The 18,041-nt window shown below is 40.6% G+C and overlaps 1 long non-coding RNA gene across 1 annotated transcript in view; it reads right to left on the bottom strand.

Annotated features, from left to right (window-relative positions):
* LOC112955286 overlaps nucleotides 1-3,754 on the bottom strand; it is a 36,824-nt gene extending 33,070 nt beyond the window's left edge. The window contains exon 1 of the long non-coding RNA XR_003250859.1: nucleotides 3,672-3,754. This is a non-coding gene — a long non-coding RNA (uncharacterized LOC112955286). The remainder of the gene's footprint in view (nucleotides 1-3,671) is intronic.
* Between the last annotated feature and the right edge of the window lie 14,287 nt (nucleotides 3,755-18,041).

Here is an 18,041-nt window from a genome sequence, read left to right on the forward strand (position 1 = left end):
TCATTAGCCTGTTTTCCATACATAATCATTTTCAAGCAAATTTAAGGTATATTGACATCTTATAGTGAAAATAAATAACACACTCAAACTCAGGGCACAGAAGGAGAAAACTAAAAAAAAAGTAGATTAATACTTATTTTTCAAAGTCCCTAAGAGTCATCAGCACCACTATAAGCAGATATAATTTTAACCTCTGCAGAATACAGCAGCCAACCTTAGTGGATTTCCACAAAATCAAAAATACAAATGCTTTGCAGAATACATTTGAGACCACTGTGGCAGTTAACCGTTTTGCTATAACTGCATGTTGCTTCTGGCCTAGGCCTTCAATGTGATTTTACAAAAACTAGCAAATAAGTTAGAACTCATACCCAAGGCCTCAATTTAAAGCTGATACTAGATTACCATTTAACAGTCGCACGCATGCAGAGTACCAGCCACATCGATGCGTTATTTAAAAACCAGAGTCAAGCTCCTACACAGCATCCAGGTCAGACATAACATTCCATGCTTCACAGGTAAGTGCTACAAGAAAGCTCTCTGAAGTCTCCCCAGGCACATTCAGAAGCAAAATTTTGGCTCTCTCAAACAAAACCTCCTCTAACAGTGCTACAGACGCAGCCACGCTGGCCCCCCATTGAGTAGGTGTGGGATGAAACCCCAACCAAGCTCACTATTTACTCTGAGAATACCACTACTGCTATACTTGGCCATAACCATATCTCCAATTCCCCCTGGAAGAGGTAACTACCATAGCCTCAACAACATTATCCAGGGAAACTGCATAAGCACATAGTCAAGGAGTCTTGTAATCCACCCATCTTATGAAGAAATAAAAAAAAAAAGATCCGAAAACTCACAAATAAAATGCGTACAGTACATACATCTAAACCACAATTCCCAGTTAACTCATATGGATTCCAAGCTAATACCCACAGCGAGATGCATCTGATGCATCTTATTAAGTGGGGGTCCTGCTTAAGACCCTACTTGAAAAAGGGTCTTTTTGCACTTCTTGGCCATCTTTTAGCCTTTCTGCCATGGAATACCATAAGGCTGCTTAAGGGAATCATTCCTACAGCTTTCCCTGCTAGTGCTTTAAAAACTTACTACTGATCTAATTTCAACAGTGGTGGGACAACGGCCTTACAGAAAGAGAAGACACGACATAGCACAGAACTGAAAGAGTGAGATCTGCTTGCAAATCTGGAAGTCAGTCTGGAAAGCAGGATTTTGGGAGGCTGGAAGCTTCCTCAGCAGAGGTTCCCTATGCTCTCCACAGAGCTGGGCACCCAGGAATTTAACTGTCACTAGAAATTCAACAAGTGCAAAGGTTGCACCCACCCCTTTTATATTAAGATAATTCCACATGCAAATGCAGGTCAGAAAAGTTTATATATATACACATATATATACACATATATACACATACATATATAAATTTATATATATAAATATATATATATTTAATATAAAATAAATATATATTTTTCTTTCAAGATGTAATGAGAGGCTTTTGAAGCAGGCAGGTACTACTATATCAAATACTGGAGCATGGAGTGTTTTAAAGGTGAATTAACTAACAGCTGTAAAATGTTATGTAAACACTTCAGTAAGAAGCCATAATAGCAGTTACTGTTTGTACAACATCTAACACAACCAGGCTCCCTTTCTTAGCTGCTCCCTGGACACTACTCGACAAGTGAACAGTTTGAAAGGGCTCAGTTCTGCGAGCACATCACCCTACTCATCTTCTACTTCTACTTATTTCTACTAACTTCTACTTACCTTCTCCAGTTATGTCAGTTAAGAAGTTTGTCATTACACAGCAACTCCTCTCATGGCAATTACAATAAACTGTTCTGCATTAATACAAACGTCTCAACAGGAAAACTTAGTAGCAAAGCAGCAGTAGCATCAACTGAGTAAGAGACTACTGCTGCTGCTGCCAAAGGATATGTTCATCTAAAACAGACCTTCTAGAGCACACCAGGACACAAAAATAAATTCATACCCAAAATCACGTCTATTATAAAATATACAGTTCAATGGCTCTGAATCTTTCTGAATCCCCATGAGAGCTCAGGACACATATCTTCATATACAGCATCTGCTGGTCTGCATTTTGGCTTCCTTTTACTAAGGAGTTACTCAGCTGCACACCAGTGCTGAAGATGTCAAGGTCAACATTGGTATTTCACTGGCTCTGCAATGGACTAGATTAAGAACATAAAGCCAAGAAACGAATAAAACAATTATTTTGCATTATCTGATCTGAAAAATAAAAACCTGTGCTCTACAGACTGAGGAAAAACAGAAATTCAAAGCTGTTGTCAAAGACTGACTTCAGAGTTTCCACTGCTCCTCTTCTTTGCTCCTGGCTGTCAAACAGAGGAGTTAAGATTCTTTCATACATTTTGTAAATTTACTTCTTGTCCCCAGGTACCTTAAAATGTTTTCATCTGAGACTTAAAGAAAAATGAAGTCTACTATTCAACTTGAAGTCATTAATCATTTATTCATCTACCTTTAAATTTGTTGTTCAGACCAAAAAGCAGAGATTCTAATTCAGAACTTCTCTTGATTCCCTGGTATCAGATCTTCCTTCATGATATGGGATTATTCATGCATAACAATAAACTCTCATGATTTATGAGATCATTTATTAGATATATAAGCTGTTTTTACCACACAGATTCTATGGTCATAACCAGACTTGCCAAACTATAACAATTCAAACCCTATGGTTTCTTCAATCTACAAGAAATAACACCTGATCAAGAGCAGTCAGAGGTTGTAATTTCATCTGTAATGACTGAAGTGCAAGAAATCAGAATCATTATTTGCAAATGACCAATGACTGGGTTGTGCAGAAATGCTAGCTAAGGCATAAATGCACCATTAAGAAAAAATAAAAATCTTCCAGCTTACATCATTAAACTACCTACTACTAAATTTAATAATTTTCCGCCTTCAAAGACACTCTTGTAAAAACCAAGGCCAATATATTTTCATTTAACAGAATACACCTCCTCACATATAATCAGGCAGCAGGGAAGGAGCAGCACTCCTCTGTTCATTGGCCAGTGAATACAACAGTATATTAATATTGACACATAAAACTTCTTTCCCCTAGACATTAAACATCTAGTCTCAGATGATCATATAGTCTAGTAACTGCAGGTGAGATGCATCAATCTAATTAAATCCTTGTCAGCTCTTCATGTCCAGAATTGCACTTCTGGAAACTTGGCACATGTTTCTACACAAACAACTCAGATTCTCATGGCGTTCATAGTATGAAGTCAAGGTTACCTACAACTGATGCCAAGAAGTGTCCATTAAGAAAACCCTTCATGAATAAGTTTAAAATCAGATTACCTTGAATCTTAGGAATAAAAAGCTCTGATGAAAAAAGTCACATGCAAATGATTCAGAACTCTAACTCATGTTTTGCAGAATTGCCTTAAACCCTTTGACCCTTAGTCTCAAGCCGAGAGGAAAAACTGCAACAGGTAAAAGTGGAAAATCCATAGGGGAAAAATTGTTTCTCGATTTCTAGTATGCCAATGATGCTGTACAAAGAAGAAACGAGGAGGAGGAGGGATTCCTTTTCTGGAAAGAGCTAGCATTATGCTGGGAGGCCTTCATAATGAATACCATATGCCTACCTTCACTGGTAGCTGCATTCTTCTGGGCTTTGGTGGGTGTGTGATCTGTACTTGAACTCACGTCGGATGAGATGCTTGAGCTGCCTTTGCCTGCAAAAAGAGAAAGAGGTGGAGAGGGAGGGAGAACAAACATGAGTATTAACAGCAAAGGAGAAAGACCTTCCATATAAGAACCTTAAGCAGTGCCAGGAAGCTTTAAACTAAGTTTAAAGCAGCTGATGTTCATTTTCTACACATTGGGGGTATGAGCTAACTGTATTACAACTTATAGCACACACATCTTTCTGTGTATTACAGTTGCAAACAACCTCTTGTGTCATAGGGACTCTCAGAAGTACTTGCTAAGCTCCATCAAAAAAGTAAAACTTGTCATTAACAGCTTAAAACTTTCATAACCAAATTTTTCCTTTAAATACCCTACTCTCAAATCAGGAGAAAGAAACACTGACCATTATCAGTATGAAGGGTTAATTCAAGACAAATGCTTTAAAGAAGCTGGCATTTCTGTCTCGTGATACATGTTCAAGTGAGTGGGTCATATGCAATGTAAGTGCTGTTTCTTCCTCCACCATAGCACTAATTGTAGCAACGTACCATCCTGAATTTAACATGCTTTATTAGCCTTTGTCATTTTTTAATTGGAAATCAGAACAATAGACGGTTTATTTGCCTTCTTTGTGTCCCACACCTATCTCCTGTGAGTCAGACCCCTACAACCAGCAAGAGAGGAAATATAAGTACAAAGAAAGCCCAACTCCAATAGGTGCTTCAGGAGAGTTGAGGGATGAAACAAAAGCCATCTGCTTGCTTGCAGCAGAGGAGCTGGGAATGACTCCCTTCCTTTCACTCACACTACTCTACCTCAGTAACTACCAGGAGGGATACACTCTATTCCACAGTACTAACCCCATCAACCAGCAATACATGTGATAATTTGAGAGGGAGGAAAGGCAATGAATACCACCACATTTTGAGAAGTTATCCAACCCCACAACCACCACTGTTAACATCTCCAGTGCTCTGTGAAGCCTTTAAAAGCTCTGCTCCTTCTTAAACCAAAATTAGCCGGTATGCAGAAAGCGAGCTGACACCATGTTTCTGTCACTTGAGTAAACCTATAATCACAGGAATGCTAGCAAGAGACTTTTCTGATCTGTTATTTCAATCAGGCATTCCTTGGGGTTCTGGGTTACAGTGTGCCTGGTTTTCATAACATTTACATGTGAGGAGGAGGTCTGCTTTTTAAAGGTGCCACAGCAGAGCAAGGATTTAGGTTTTAATGGGAAACGACTGGAGAATGTGCAAACGTAGGTTGCTTCACAACCAAGGTATTGCCACTTAATCCGTCAGCCAACCCTAGAGAATTGTTCTCCACAAAAAGTTGCTTAAGTTAATGTGCTCAGGTTTGAGAAATGAGGGTGAAGTGAAAGGATATTAAAGAGGCCATAAGGAAGTACAAAATAAATGGTTAAGGCCAGTAGTTGGGTGGGGTGGAGAGGAAAAAAGGGCACATTCTGTGATTCACTAACTGTTTTTTATATTGCTTTAACAAGTTAAACAAACCCAAGGAGTCATGCCTCTAGAATATCACTTCGACTGCTCTCATGCTGTGATATGAGTTGGAGTAATGGGCTGTGGTCTTTATAGGAAAGATCACCCGAAAACAGCCTTCCAGCTAAGGCAACTAGAGACGTGCTATAAGAAAGGCAGATCAGAAGAGAGCAGGAATAGATGCAAAATGCAAGTGCTCCAGAAAAAGTCAGAAATGGGAACGTTTGTGACAGCAGCCAACTGGAGCTGCTGTGAGGAACAGTGAGGAAGAAGTTTTCACAGTACTGAAACCGCCAGCAACCACTCACATATGAAGAGCTGCAAGGGCAGAGGCAAAAACCAAGCACCCAAGGACTGCTGGCACATACACGGCATTGTAACAACAAAAAACAAATCATGGGAAAATGAAAGGGGAAAGGGGAGTATGAAAGAAGAGTGATTTCCTCAAAGCAAATAAACAGGATTTCCTCTAAGGCAAGAAAAAATCTTGGGGGGAAAAGGAAGTCAGCAATGCCAAAAGACAGCGCAGTTGCCAGGTGGGCATCTGTGGCCTAGGCTCTGCTCTCCCACAGCGACTGCATCCTGCAGCTCCATAGCTCCCCTGCTGGTATCAGAGTATCTACATTCACGCTATGAACAAGCAAGCCACCAAGAGCACAACCAAAAATACATTATTCGCTCTAGAGTAGAGTGATAGATAGGATGCTTTTTTAGCATATTTTAAATATATTTTAAATATATTAGCAGGTTTTTATTCTTGTAGCGCAAAACAAAGCTATTCTTTTCCAGCAGACAAAGTGTAATAGCTCTTGCCACCTCAGGTGCATGGCAAGGGCTAACAGCTAGGAGCACACAAGCATTCCGGTAACTAACTGAGCTTCGTGAAGGGATCGAGGCAAGTTTGCAGGCAGCAAGTTTGCAGGCAGCACAAACCTGGCAGGAGCACCTGATACAGCAGAGAACCGGGCTGGTGCTCAGACATCTCAACAGGCTGCAGAGATGGGTAGAGAGGAACTTCTGAGCACAAGAGAAACATAGACACACTGGAACTAGAGGCCCAGGAAGAGTCACAAAGATGATTTAGAGACTAGAGCATCTAAAAACTGGTGAGAGGCTGGGAGAGCTGAATCTGTTTAGCCTAGAGAAGAGGAGGCTCAGGAGAGTCTTAAAGGGTGTAAATACCTGAGCTTGACTCTTGCCAGATATCCAGTGATGGGGTAAAAGGCTAGAGGCACAAATTGTAATGCAATAAACTGCACTTAAGCAAGCAAAACAAAACAGCAAAAACTTCCTCCCCCCCAAAAAATAAAACAAAACAAACCCTCACACAACACACTGAGGGTGGTCAAAGACTGGAGCAGACTCCTGGGAGTTAGTCAAAACCATTATCCAAGATCCATAATTAACATACACTAAATTGAACCCCCAAAAGGCAAAAAGAAATGCAAGAAAGTCCGGAGTTCACTATTATCCAGAGTTCACTTTTCAAATCAACATCAAGAATAGCCTGTAATTAGAGGGATTGTTTCAGCGAAAACGTATTTGGCAGAGATTCAGGGCTAGGTAAGACACTAGCCCCAAATTCAGAACAGTCCAGAGAAGTCCTGGGCCACTCCATATGGGATGCCCAAACATCCCTTTCAGGAAGCAAGCTGCAAGGAGAGGAAAAAGGCAAATTATGGTCTAGTATATCAGCCCAGTACTGCCAAGTATTCAAGAAGTGGCTTGAATTCCCAAGTGTCACCCATTGACCCAAGGTCATCTGAAGCAGATCCCTCTGCAGCACTCTGAGCATTATCTGCCCCATGTGTCCTATAAATTCAAAGCTAGCTGATTTCTCCACCACCACAAATATTTGGTGCACAGCAAAACACTAATCTTTGGAAATGAGCTCAACTATTCAGCTTAAAAGATGTCTGGGGAAAGTCACAGCAAGTAAATATAACCTGGCTGAGGTTTTCTCAGAATGACAACTAGAAGGACCAAACAGAGGGTAGAGCCAGAAATGAAAGCTGTGTTGATCATATTTAATCTTCACCTTACTTTATGTGACTCTTCATAATACTAATTAAAGGCCTGCCAGATATCTCCCTAGCATGATTTGAGATGCTCCAAAGTTTGCATTCACTGTTTTTGCTTCAGAAGCCCAAAGTCACTATCCATAAGAAAGTAAACTGCACTCCACAAGCAACAGGTAAATAGCGTTAGCAAATAGCTTTTATAAAATACAATATTCTTTTTAATATGAGTGAAGATAGCAGAGACTTCAGCACACCTGCAAAAACAAAACAAACTTTCACAACTGCAGTTCAAATTGGGTCTCTGACCTGCTTCTAAAGGAAGAGCAGTGTGGATATTTTTTTCCATCTACTAGTGCCAAAGCCCTACCATAGTCACAAGAACAGGATTCCAGCCAGCCAGCCCAGCATCCTGTTTTCTACACATTTGATTGTGATCCTTTTGGAAAGAAAAATCAGAACACCACAAACATGCCACAACACTTGTCCTCACTGTTCTCAGCCTCCATTTTGCAGCACAGGGAATTTCTTTGGTCATTGATGAGGTCTGTGTGCTTAATAACTCTATCAAATCTCCTTTGGATTCAAGAGGAGACCATGTAATCATCTCCATTTTCTTTTTATTACAGATGGGTATATTGATGAGAACATCAGGAAAACTGACAATGCAAAAAAAAAAATCTAAAAACTATCAGAATAGCCACATATTATTAAAATATATATATATATTACAGATTATGCAGTGAAACATTACTAGAAGGCTTAATTGTTCTCACTATCTACTCCAGGACTGCTGCAAATAAAAAGCTTTTCCACTTCCTTGTATAACTAGTTACATCTTTTTTATTCAACTACATAATGATTAGAGCAACATATTCCCGAACACCTCAGTCAATGGATAAAGGACCACTGAAAATTTGCAGGACAGAGATAAGACCAACATGCACCAGCCATATTAGCCAAAATGGAAGGGTTTGATTAACACTGAGAAGGAAACAGCTTGAATTAGTGAAAAGCAAACTTTGGGCTCAGTCCATCACATGCTATGCCAAAAAGGGCTAAGGACATGAGAAGCCCTTCAAGACAGAAGCAATGCAATTCAAACTCACTTAGGAAAACATAACCCCTATTCCAAGATTTGGAAACATCGGTTTTCAAAAAACACACGTGCAAAATGTCTCTTAATATGGAGGGTTAAGACAGACTTTGCAGCCAAACACAGGATAAGTAACATTGCTTTCAGTGAATGCAAAAGATACTCCAAAGAAACAGACAGATCTGCACTGTAATACACGGGAGATTCACCAAATACAACACAGGGACCCAGCTGGCAAGATAAGAGCCAATTATGCTCTGCTCTGCCAATACATACTTTAGGTGTCCCTGCTGGAGCAGGAAGGTTGGACTAGATGATCTCTAGAGGTCCCTTCCAACCTTAAACAATCTGTGATTCTGTAATTAGCACCAACTGTGTGCTACTGTTTCTAGAGTTTCCCATCTGAAAGACATGCTGCAACAGTCAACAAGGCAGTGGATATGAAGCATCAATGAAATGCAAATTGCTCTTGACAGCCAGGCAATCAACTTGGAGTTAGTGACCCCCCAACACAAAACATCTGTAAAGAGCATAAAGCAAAAAAATAAATTAATAAAATAATACTTATCCCCAATGCAAACCAGTAAAGCTTTGGAAACTGCCTATTTGTGTCTTTTATTAATCACTGCTGCAGCAAGATTCAACAAATCACTTGCAAGGCTGTAAAACCAAAGACAATGAGGCGCGACAGTTGACCAATATGACTGAGCAAAATTCTATAACTAGCAAGACACAAAGCTTTATTCACTACAACATGCTTGAAAAATATGTATAGAAATGCTCGCACATATTTCACAACTGTCTACCAAATTAATGTTTGTTGTCACCATACTAACCTGTTCAGTAAGGCTGGGTTAAAAATGTAAAACCTAAGTAAGATTTCTTTATTTTGTATAGATACAGTCACTCCTGGCAAACTATTACTCATCATAGCTTGAGGGAACTGTTTAACAGGACTAAAATTACCTTGATCATTTTTGAAGATAATATATCTCTCCTTGCTTACAAAAGCATTTCACAATACAGAGTGATAAACAGCAAATACCTCTGTTTAGTTTATTCCCCCACATACAAATGAAACAATACTGTGACATAAACTATTCTGGTACAAGGCTTCTTTTTGAAGTCTTCCAAGCAGTCTGCTTGCCAGAAGGCAACACAAATTTGCAGCCAAGCTTCTCACCCATTCCCAGAGTTAAGATCTAGTTTTCCAAGGCTGGTAAGCACCCACAAACAATTTAGTCTAGAAGTCTAGACTAAGCCTATTCTTTCACTAACTCTGCCTGGGTAGGAAAGAATGCAAATGTGTTTATGAGCTTCAAAGTGGAAAACAGGATCAGATATCTATAACATCTCCTTTTAATTATCAAAGTGGCCTTCTAAATAGAGGTGACAGGACTAGTGTTAAGTCTTAAAATACAGCTCAAAGTTCATCTTCCCTTAGATGGCTTAGCCTATACTCCAAAAGCTGGTCCTACTGCGTTTCCTTCAACTGAGCCCCAGAAGCAGTGGAGAAATGAAACTTTGCCCTTTTTCCCCATCACAAGATTTGCTTAGAAAAGTGTTTCAATTATTAAATTTTCAGTTTTCATTACAATTTGTCCTCAGGCCACCAGTAACTTTTAAGAGGTATTTACTCGAGATACAGCGTTCTGAAGTTTGGTTTCCTTAGCACACACTGTTCTAACACTTCCTCCCTAACTCTAACTGGATCTTTTAATTCAATTAACCAGCCAAATTAACCACTAAACCAATACAAGAAATTAATCTCATGACTGAGCCAGAAGAAAACATTTTTTTCCATTGGCTTCATGCCATCTCTGAGAATGTTACTTCATCGCCAAGGTCTCCACTAACAGAGGCTTCAAATTTATTCCCCCTGCTCCAGTTCCACTGGAATTTAAATCAAGTGAGAGCTTTTAATATTCTGAAAAGGCAGGAGCTCTGCAGCCAAGTGCCAAACCAGCGGGCAGAGCCCTCCTTTGCACAATGCTCCAAGCAGCATTCCCATGGGCGCAGGGGGGCAGAACGGATAAAAGCCTATAGAGACTCCCGAGTGGTGGCAGCACCCACTGCTACCCTGGAATGCATCAGGCATTTGGCACAGGTTCCAATGTCGTTTGATAGGGAAAAACTGTCATGCTAGCTCATTAAAGACAATAAAATAATCCAGAGGGGCAACAGCCCACGGGGTTTAGTTGGCTGATTTTATTCACCGGCACAAGGTCTTTGTGATAGCAACAGCCACCATTAACTGGCATGATTATTATAGGGATTGGTTTAACTATTAGCCAACAGCAGCAAGCAGTTAGCACAACTAAACAGAATGCACTGCTTGTCCAGTGGAGGACAAACACTACTGGCATTTGAATGCACTAAGTAATTTTAAAGTAAATTTAGATTTTAAATTTTACTGTCTTTACTGCTTAGTTCTCTTAAAACACAAAAGCTACATAACTCTCAGTAATAATTTGAGAGCATCTCTCTGGAGCATCTCTCGTATGAAGAGAGACTGAGTGAGTTAGGCCTGTCTAGCTTGGAGAAGAGATGGCTGAGAGGGGATCTGATTAATATGTTGATGAAGGGAGAATGTAGGGAGGAAGGGGCCAAGCTCTTCTCACTGGTGGCCAGTGACAGGACAAAGGGAAATGGGTATAAGCTAAAACACAGGAAGCTCCATCTGCAGGTGAGGAGGAACTTCTTTCCTGTGAGGGTGACAGAGCCCTGGCTCTGTCAGGCTGCCCAGGGAGGTTGTGGAGTCTCCTTCTCTGGAGGTCTTCCAGACCGGCCTGGATGCCGCCCTGTGCCCCGTGCTCTGGGTGTCCCTGCTGGAGCAGGGGGTTGGACTAGATGATCTCTAGAGGTCCCTGCCAACATTGAACATTCTGTGATTCTGTAATTTTCACCTCCTTATTGGAACTTTATCCAGAGCATGCACTATGGGTCTGGAATGCATGCTTTGAAGCAACTATTTCTTCTAACTGCAGGGAGGATGGAACAGCTATTACAGCCTAATACTCAGTATGGAATCACTGCAAAAATCTGTATGCACACAGTATATAGATTAACCTGAAAGTTAATCACCTGGTAATTTCTGTTTCAATTAAACAATATACGTGGTCATTGAAGGCTGTATTCAGTATCAAAAACAGCTGCCAAAATGTTTCGGAGCTATGGTCTATTCCAGAAAGCCACCATCTTTGCCAGCTGGTGGTCTTGATGATCCCAGCTCCTGCTTTGTCCTCCACGTGCACCCCTTATATATTATCTCAATTCATATGGAAAAGATGTCGTTGCTGCTTGTTGAACTGGGATCCTTCTGTTTGCTGGTAACAGCAAGAAAAGTAGAATATTGAACAAGTGGCAACAAAAGGCAGAAACAACAGTCTGAGAAGCAGCGGACAGCAGAGCATTGCTATTTGTAGCATGGTCTTATTATTTCCAGAAAAACTTTCATCCTTACTCACTCTGAAGACAATTGAAACAGCAATTATGGTTTAAATCACTTTTTAATTGAAAACCAAGGTGCATATTACTGTTGCCTGCATGGGCACACCGTACTCAGAAGCAACTGTGAGCTTTCCACTTTCAGTGACCAGGATCTTTGTGAAAACAAATTTCAGCAGCCTCCTTATCCCACAGACATTCTCCAAAGTTCACCTCACCACCTTAGCTTGGTCTTTCATGTCCTTTTGAGGCCCAGATTGTTGGCTTACAACTTTTATATAAAATCACTGCCTGCCTCATGTGTTAGGCTTTAACCAGTACTTAAAGATGCAAAGATCGGGAACGCAGAGCTCTTCCTTGAATACAGTGTTACATTGCTAGCCATGCCCAAAAGGAGGTCTAGAAGTAAAGTATCTCAGGGTTGGAAAATATGCAAGTCAAATATGTGACTCTGCATGTGCTTAGCCAGGTAACACATCACTGCACACTTCTCCATGATGTGAAAACTCCCACCAACTGCTTATTATTGTCACCTGGAATCTAACGAAGTCTGCACATCATGCCAAAAGTTTTCATGTAGAAGCTGTCACTTACAGAGTTTTGCTTTCTGGACTGACACTCAATTGACACAACTAGATTATAGCACAGATTACTGACACGACACAAAGATATTCCTATTTCCTCTATGATTATTAGAAACAAAATCAGCAAATTTAGCAGATGCTTCCCACAACTACAAGGCTGCTAAGCCAGATATGCCAGAGAGAGGCAGGAGGAACCCTTGGCTAGGGATGGCTGCAGCACTGGGAGAACAGCCTTTCTGGCATAGCACACAGGACACCACACAATAAGCAAGTTTAAAATAACCTCCGTGGATTAAGTTACAGTCAACAGTAACAGGATGAAAAAGCAAAATATTATTATCAAGATAGCCTAGAAAGAAAAAAAAAAAAAAAAAAAAAGAGTTCCGCTATAAGCAAATGCCACGAAAAGCAACGAGAAGGTCTCTCACATCACAGTACGGGCATGAATATCTAAAATTGCTTTGGGGAAAAGGAACACAGGAGTTTGGCACAGAGGAAGAAGCAGACATGCATCACTTTACTGCATTAAATAAGCAAAGTCACTTCCACCTCTTCTCTGATGGATACCAGGAAGGGGAAAAGGGGAAAGCAAAGTGGTGACTTGAGGTTGCAAGTAGAAGTCGAACTCGAAAGGCTATAAGACTTCTATGAGAAGACACATTTGTAAAAAAAAAGGTATACTCAGTACTTTCTTAAAACACGCAGTTAAAAGGAGGTAGTCTGCATGCTTGGGAAATATCTTTACATTTTTCTATTGGCAATCAAGTCTATCAAAGTTACAAGCCACATACCTGTGAGTTCAAAAAACATCTCATAAGCATCCACAACTGTTATAAAACCAATTAAGAGCCTGAGAGAAGCAGCATTTACAGGAGCAAACTGCATCAAACATTATGGCTTCACACCACACTCAGGAGTGAGCTTTGAAATGGTAGAGAGAAGGCAAAGGAAAACGGAGGAAAGGAGCTGGAGCTGCACTAACCGCAGAATGTCTGGCTACGTTAACAAGCAATAAGGAGACTAGCCCACTTGATTCCTCTTTAAAAAAAAAAAAAAAAATTACATTTTTGCTCAATGATATATCCAGCATCAGTTGTAAATCTATCAGATATTTTGCGAGTTGCCAACAACACGAAGCTGTGTCATAAGTGATTATTTGATTACAATGGAAGCAAATTCATTCTTCCCCTTGGAAATTCACTTTGTAATTTCAGTTGCAAAGCTTAATCCTGTTCTGGGCTTACCTCTGCTCACAGCCTGTGTTCATGAAGCAGCTGCACACTTTGCTGCTGCTGCGGTCACTACTACTAGACAAACATGGGAATAAATTCCCTTCCAACATCCGAAGCTCAACTACCTCCAAAACACAGGCGGGACAGTAATTCTCCATAGATCAACTCAGGCTGTAAAAGCTGATTCAGCCTTTTCATTTCTGCTGCAGTATTAACAATTTCCAAGGTGTCCTCCACATAAATCTGCCTTTCAGGGGGCATGATATGGCACTCAACATCTCAGAAAAGTTAAATATAGACATATCAGCCACAAGACATTAGAATTTCTTCATCTATATTATGTATAGCATACTCTAAGGTAGCACAGTAGATTGGCAACAAAAACACACACACTAGGGTACAGCTGCACCAGAACTTGAGTGCAGAGGAATAAGAGGACAGTAACTAATAGCCAGACCCAAGACAGGCAGCTGGCAGCAACTACTTATCCTTAATTCGCTGCAGCTTGCATAGTTCCCGCAATTCTCCTCAAATCAGCCTAGACTTCGTAAGGTGAAGATAAGCACAGACAAGATAATGAGAAGCAGAGTAAGTCCAAGTAAATCGCAAGAGCCACGGGAGAAAGAAAGAACCAACTGGCTCTTCTGGAAGAAAAACAAGCAAAAACACCCACACAACACCCCCAAGAGCAAGCTATTACTGTCAAGTCAAGGGGCAGTCACCACTGCAGAGGTGCCAGCTCCAGCCACACCACAGACCTGCCCCTGGCCAGCCACGTAACTCAAATATTCATAAAAACACTGGGAATTGCCCCAAAGTATAAAGATGACTACAATAATTCAAGCCTAAAACAGAAATTATTTGTTATTGTCAGAATATATCCTCCAGATGCACCAATAAGTAATTTCAGAGCCAGATCCTCTGCCAGACATCCTGGTAACTTGCAGCTCATTTATTAATGCAAGTTTCCCCCTGTGCCACAACTCATTACAAGGAAGAAAAAGGGAAGGCATAAAGCTTACTTTAATACCCCATCCCAGGGCTGCAGATCTTCACCACCCTTACTACAACAGCACCCAGAATGATTAGGGGAATCTCAGTAAGCATTTCTGCTTCTTGATCTTACTTTTAACACCTACATTTGAATTCAGTAGCACTGGTTAGTGCTGGAATTAGCTTTTACTAACAAAAGCCACCCTCAAAATAAATGAAAAAGATATTCCCTAAAATGCTCCAATAAAAAAAAAAAAAAAAAGTTGTTAAATTATGTAACTAATTACTTATGTAATTAAGTAAATGCAAAAAATATTGTAGGTTCAGAGTAAGCATATGGAATGCTAGTAATATTGATAGTAAACATATAAAATGGTAAATATAACAGCACTGATAACAGAAGAAGCAGCCAATTATACGAACAGCTGTGAAAATGAAGGGGGTTGGTGTCTTGCAAGTGAAAGCAGAAATGCAAACTGGGTTGTCAAGTATAACTGACTTTGAAACAGCGATCTAAGCTTAAGAGAAACACAGGGCAAGCTCTGTGGTCAGTAGGCTAACATCTAAGCCCACTCCTGCCATTTCTTTCCTTGAATGTTCTTTCACTTAATCATTTCAATGGTTTTGGCTTCATCCTAACACCAGCTACGTTGTATGGCACACTGTAGGGCTGCACAATTTTAAGGGAGATGCCCCAGTCGGCTCCAGCAAAGGGTCAGCATCTCCCTCCTACGGACTTCAAAGGATGGTGACTTGATGAACCAGATGAAACAGAGTAGACACTGGAACAGCAGCTCTGGCTCGTGAGGCCAAAGTATCTGTGTCTCAGTAAAAGTTTTTGTTACTAGACAAAAGTGCACACCAATAAAAGGACTCATTTTCCAGTTCTTTCTGGCTACCTGGTTCTTCCCCTTTGCTGAAGGGGTTCATCACTGCTAACTCCTTTCCACGGGAAGCTACTCTATTTCCCAAACAAAAATCATCCAACAAGACACAATCTCAAAGCAGCTTTCAAGTGCCGGTTAAAGATGTCTGATTATTTAGCTAGTTGGGGCTTGTCCTGCATTTTCCTGTTTGTGCCCACCTGTGCACTGATTTCTAAAGACCAATTTACTACTAAAATCATGAACTTCACAAGTTCTCGACAGACAACACAGCAAGCCAGGACTTCCGTATGAAGCAGCGGATGATGGGGTAGTTATGCCCTGTTACATTCTGGGATTTAACCACAGTTGTGCAATTCTTTTTGCACCCAACTTTCTGAAAAGTCTTGTGACATCTGGCACCTGTCACACCTAAGCAGTGCCTTCATTAACAGGCACCTACTTTTGTAGCTGTAGGTAATAGCAACCTGCATTTAATTGCCAGGGAAGCAGAGAGTTTCCATGAGCCAGAGGGAAACATCTGCATCTTTCTGGTCTTGGCGTGCCCACGACTGCACCTAAGAGCAAAACACAGATGATGTCAAAGAGAGCCAGGTGCAGGAAGCCTGCTCCAGTGTTCACTTCCACAATATCCTTTTAGAAGGACAGCTTATCCTTCGATAACTACACTTAGGATTACATACTAACTGTACATATGATTATTTTTCTAATGTATGTTTTGACTAAAAGCCACTACAAAATTAACGTTTGTGAAAGGCTGCATGCCAGGCCAAGAACCTGACTTATTCCTCTTAACATGAAGCCTTCAAAAAACCATCTGCTCTATGACAACAAATACTTCTGATCACCACTGTCACACAACTTTAGAACATTTCAAGATACCCCTCTGCCAGCTGTATTGAGTGCAAAATGTAGTTTAAAAAGCATAAAACATTTCAGTGATAAGGCAATAGTTGCTGGTGGTGTATGTATGAAAGAAGGTGAAAAGGACATGAAAGGGAGAATGCAATAAAAAAATAGCTTTCTAACCTAGATGTAAAATAGTTGGTACGGATGTAAAATAAAATTGGGGAGAAAATATGATGCAAGTTTTTTTCTTAGGAAAAAAAAACCCTATACTTGCAACAACATGGAACAGATATTCCTGCTATTGGAATAGTCATAATAAACCTCTGAGATAAATCAACATCTACCAAAAGGAAGTGGCTTTGGGGGGTAGGGGAAAAGAGCAGAAAAAAAAAATCACTGAGAAAAATTAAGCAGTAAAAATACTATTATAATTATTAAACAGAAAAAAAAAGTATTGTTTCCTTTCTTGAAAATTTCTTTCCAACAGCTCTACTAGATACAGAGCAAGAAGTCCTGAAATACAGAGCAAGTACTATTGCATATCTAATAATTCATAGTTAAAACCAATGAATAAGTTCTATCTGAACATCCATGACAGTTTGAAAACTCTGAAAGATTTATTTCTGCACACATACACACACACACACACACCAGTAAACAATGATGCATCCAAAACAAATGTAATAACATTTCCATTCTTAAAATCGCTTTTAAAAATGGAAGTTTTGCAGGATAATAATTGCACCAGTTTCACTTTGCTGCAATTCATGATTTGTATTTCAGATGTCAGTGCACATCTCACAGCAAGCTTTCTCACATGCTACTTCTATTTAAGATGCTGTGCTCCTTGACTTTTGCTTCCAGTACTGCACACTGTTGAAGTGAAGAACAGCTTGATTTTAGCCATAGTAGTAAGATCCAGCTTCTGAAAGCATCACCATAAAATCTAAATTTGTACAGAAAAACATTAATGAAGCCCTCAAACATCTTTGATAAACAAGTCCATTTGTAAGTGACTGTGATACAATTAAAATCTAGTATCTGAGATGTTTAAAAACATCCACGTTTAAAAACATCCACGTTTAAAAACATCCACGTTTAAAAACATCCACAGCCTCTGCCAAGGTGCTTTTGGCACGGTGTGGAACAGACGGATACCGCGCCGCACTTGGGCCAGGTTGGACAGCCAGGTCAATCCCTCCCCGCGTCCCGTCTGACAGCAGCCGACGCCAGAGGCCCTTTTGGCGCCGTTACTGCCTTCAAACGCGGCAGAAAGCCCCCTCCCTTCCTCCCTCCCTCCGAAAGGGCTATGGGCCCACACGCCTTCCTCCCCTTCTCCGACTCCTCCACACCATCTGCGCTCATCCTACCTGCTGTTCCACCCAAACCAAGCAGCTCCACCTCCACAGAGTGCAGTTCAGTCTGCAGGCTGGTCATTGCCCCAAGATGCTCCTCAAGTTCATGAAATCTCTGCAAATCTCTGCATCCTGCTTCAGGGTCCACCCAATCTTTCCCTTTCCCTAAAGGGTCTGCCACCAGATAGGCCTGTATCTAGGATGTCAACTAATACTAGATACCCGTTGCCATGGTGTCTATACCCAATTAACTCATTTCACACTTAAGGCAACAACTTCTGGAGGACTAGTTTTATTCTACTGCTGCAATCCAACTGCAGAAGTAACCACCTCAACCAATATTTCAGTTTCAGAAGAAGAG

The sequence above is a fragment of the Nothoprocta perdicaria genome, unplaced genomic scaffold (genome assembly GCF_003342845.1).
Source record: "Nothoprocta perdicaria isolate Ctin4 unplaced genomic scaffold, notPer1 scaffold_55, whole genome shotgun sequence".
In the NCBI taxonomy this organism is placed as follows: Eukaryota; Metazoa; Chordata; class Aves; order Tinamiformes; family Tinamidae; genus Nothoprocta; species Nothoprocta perdicaria.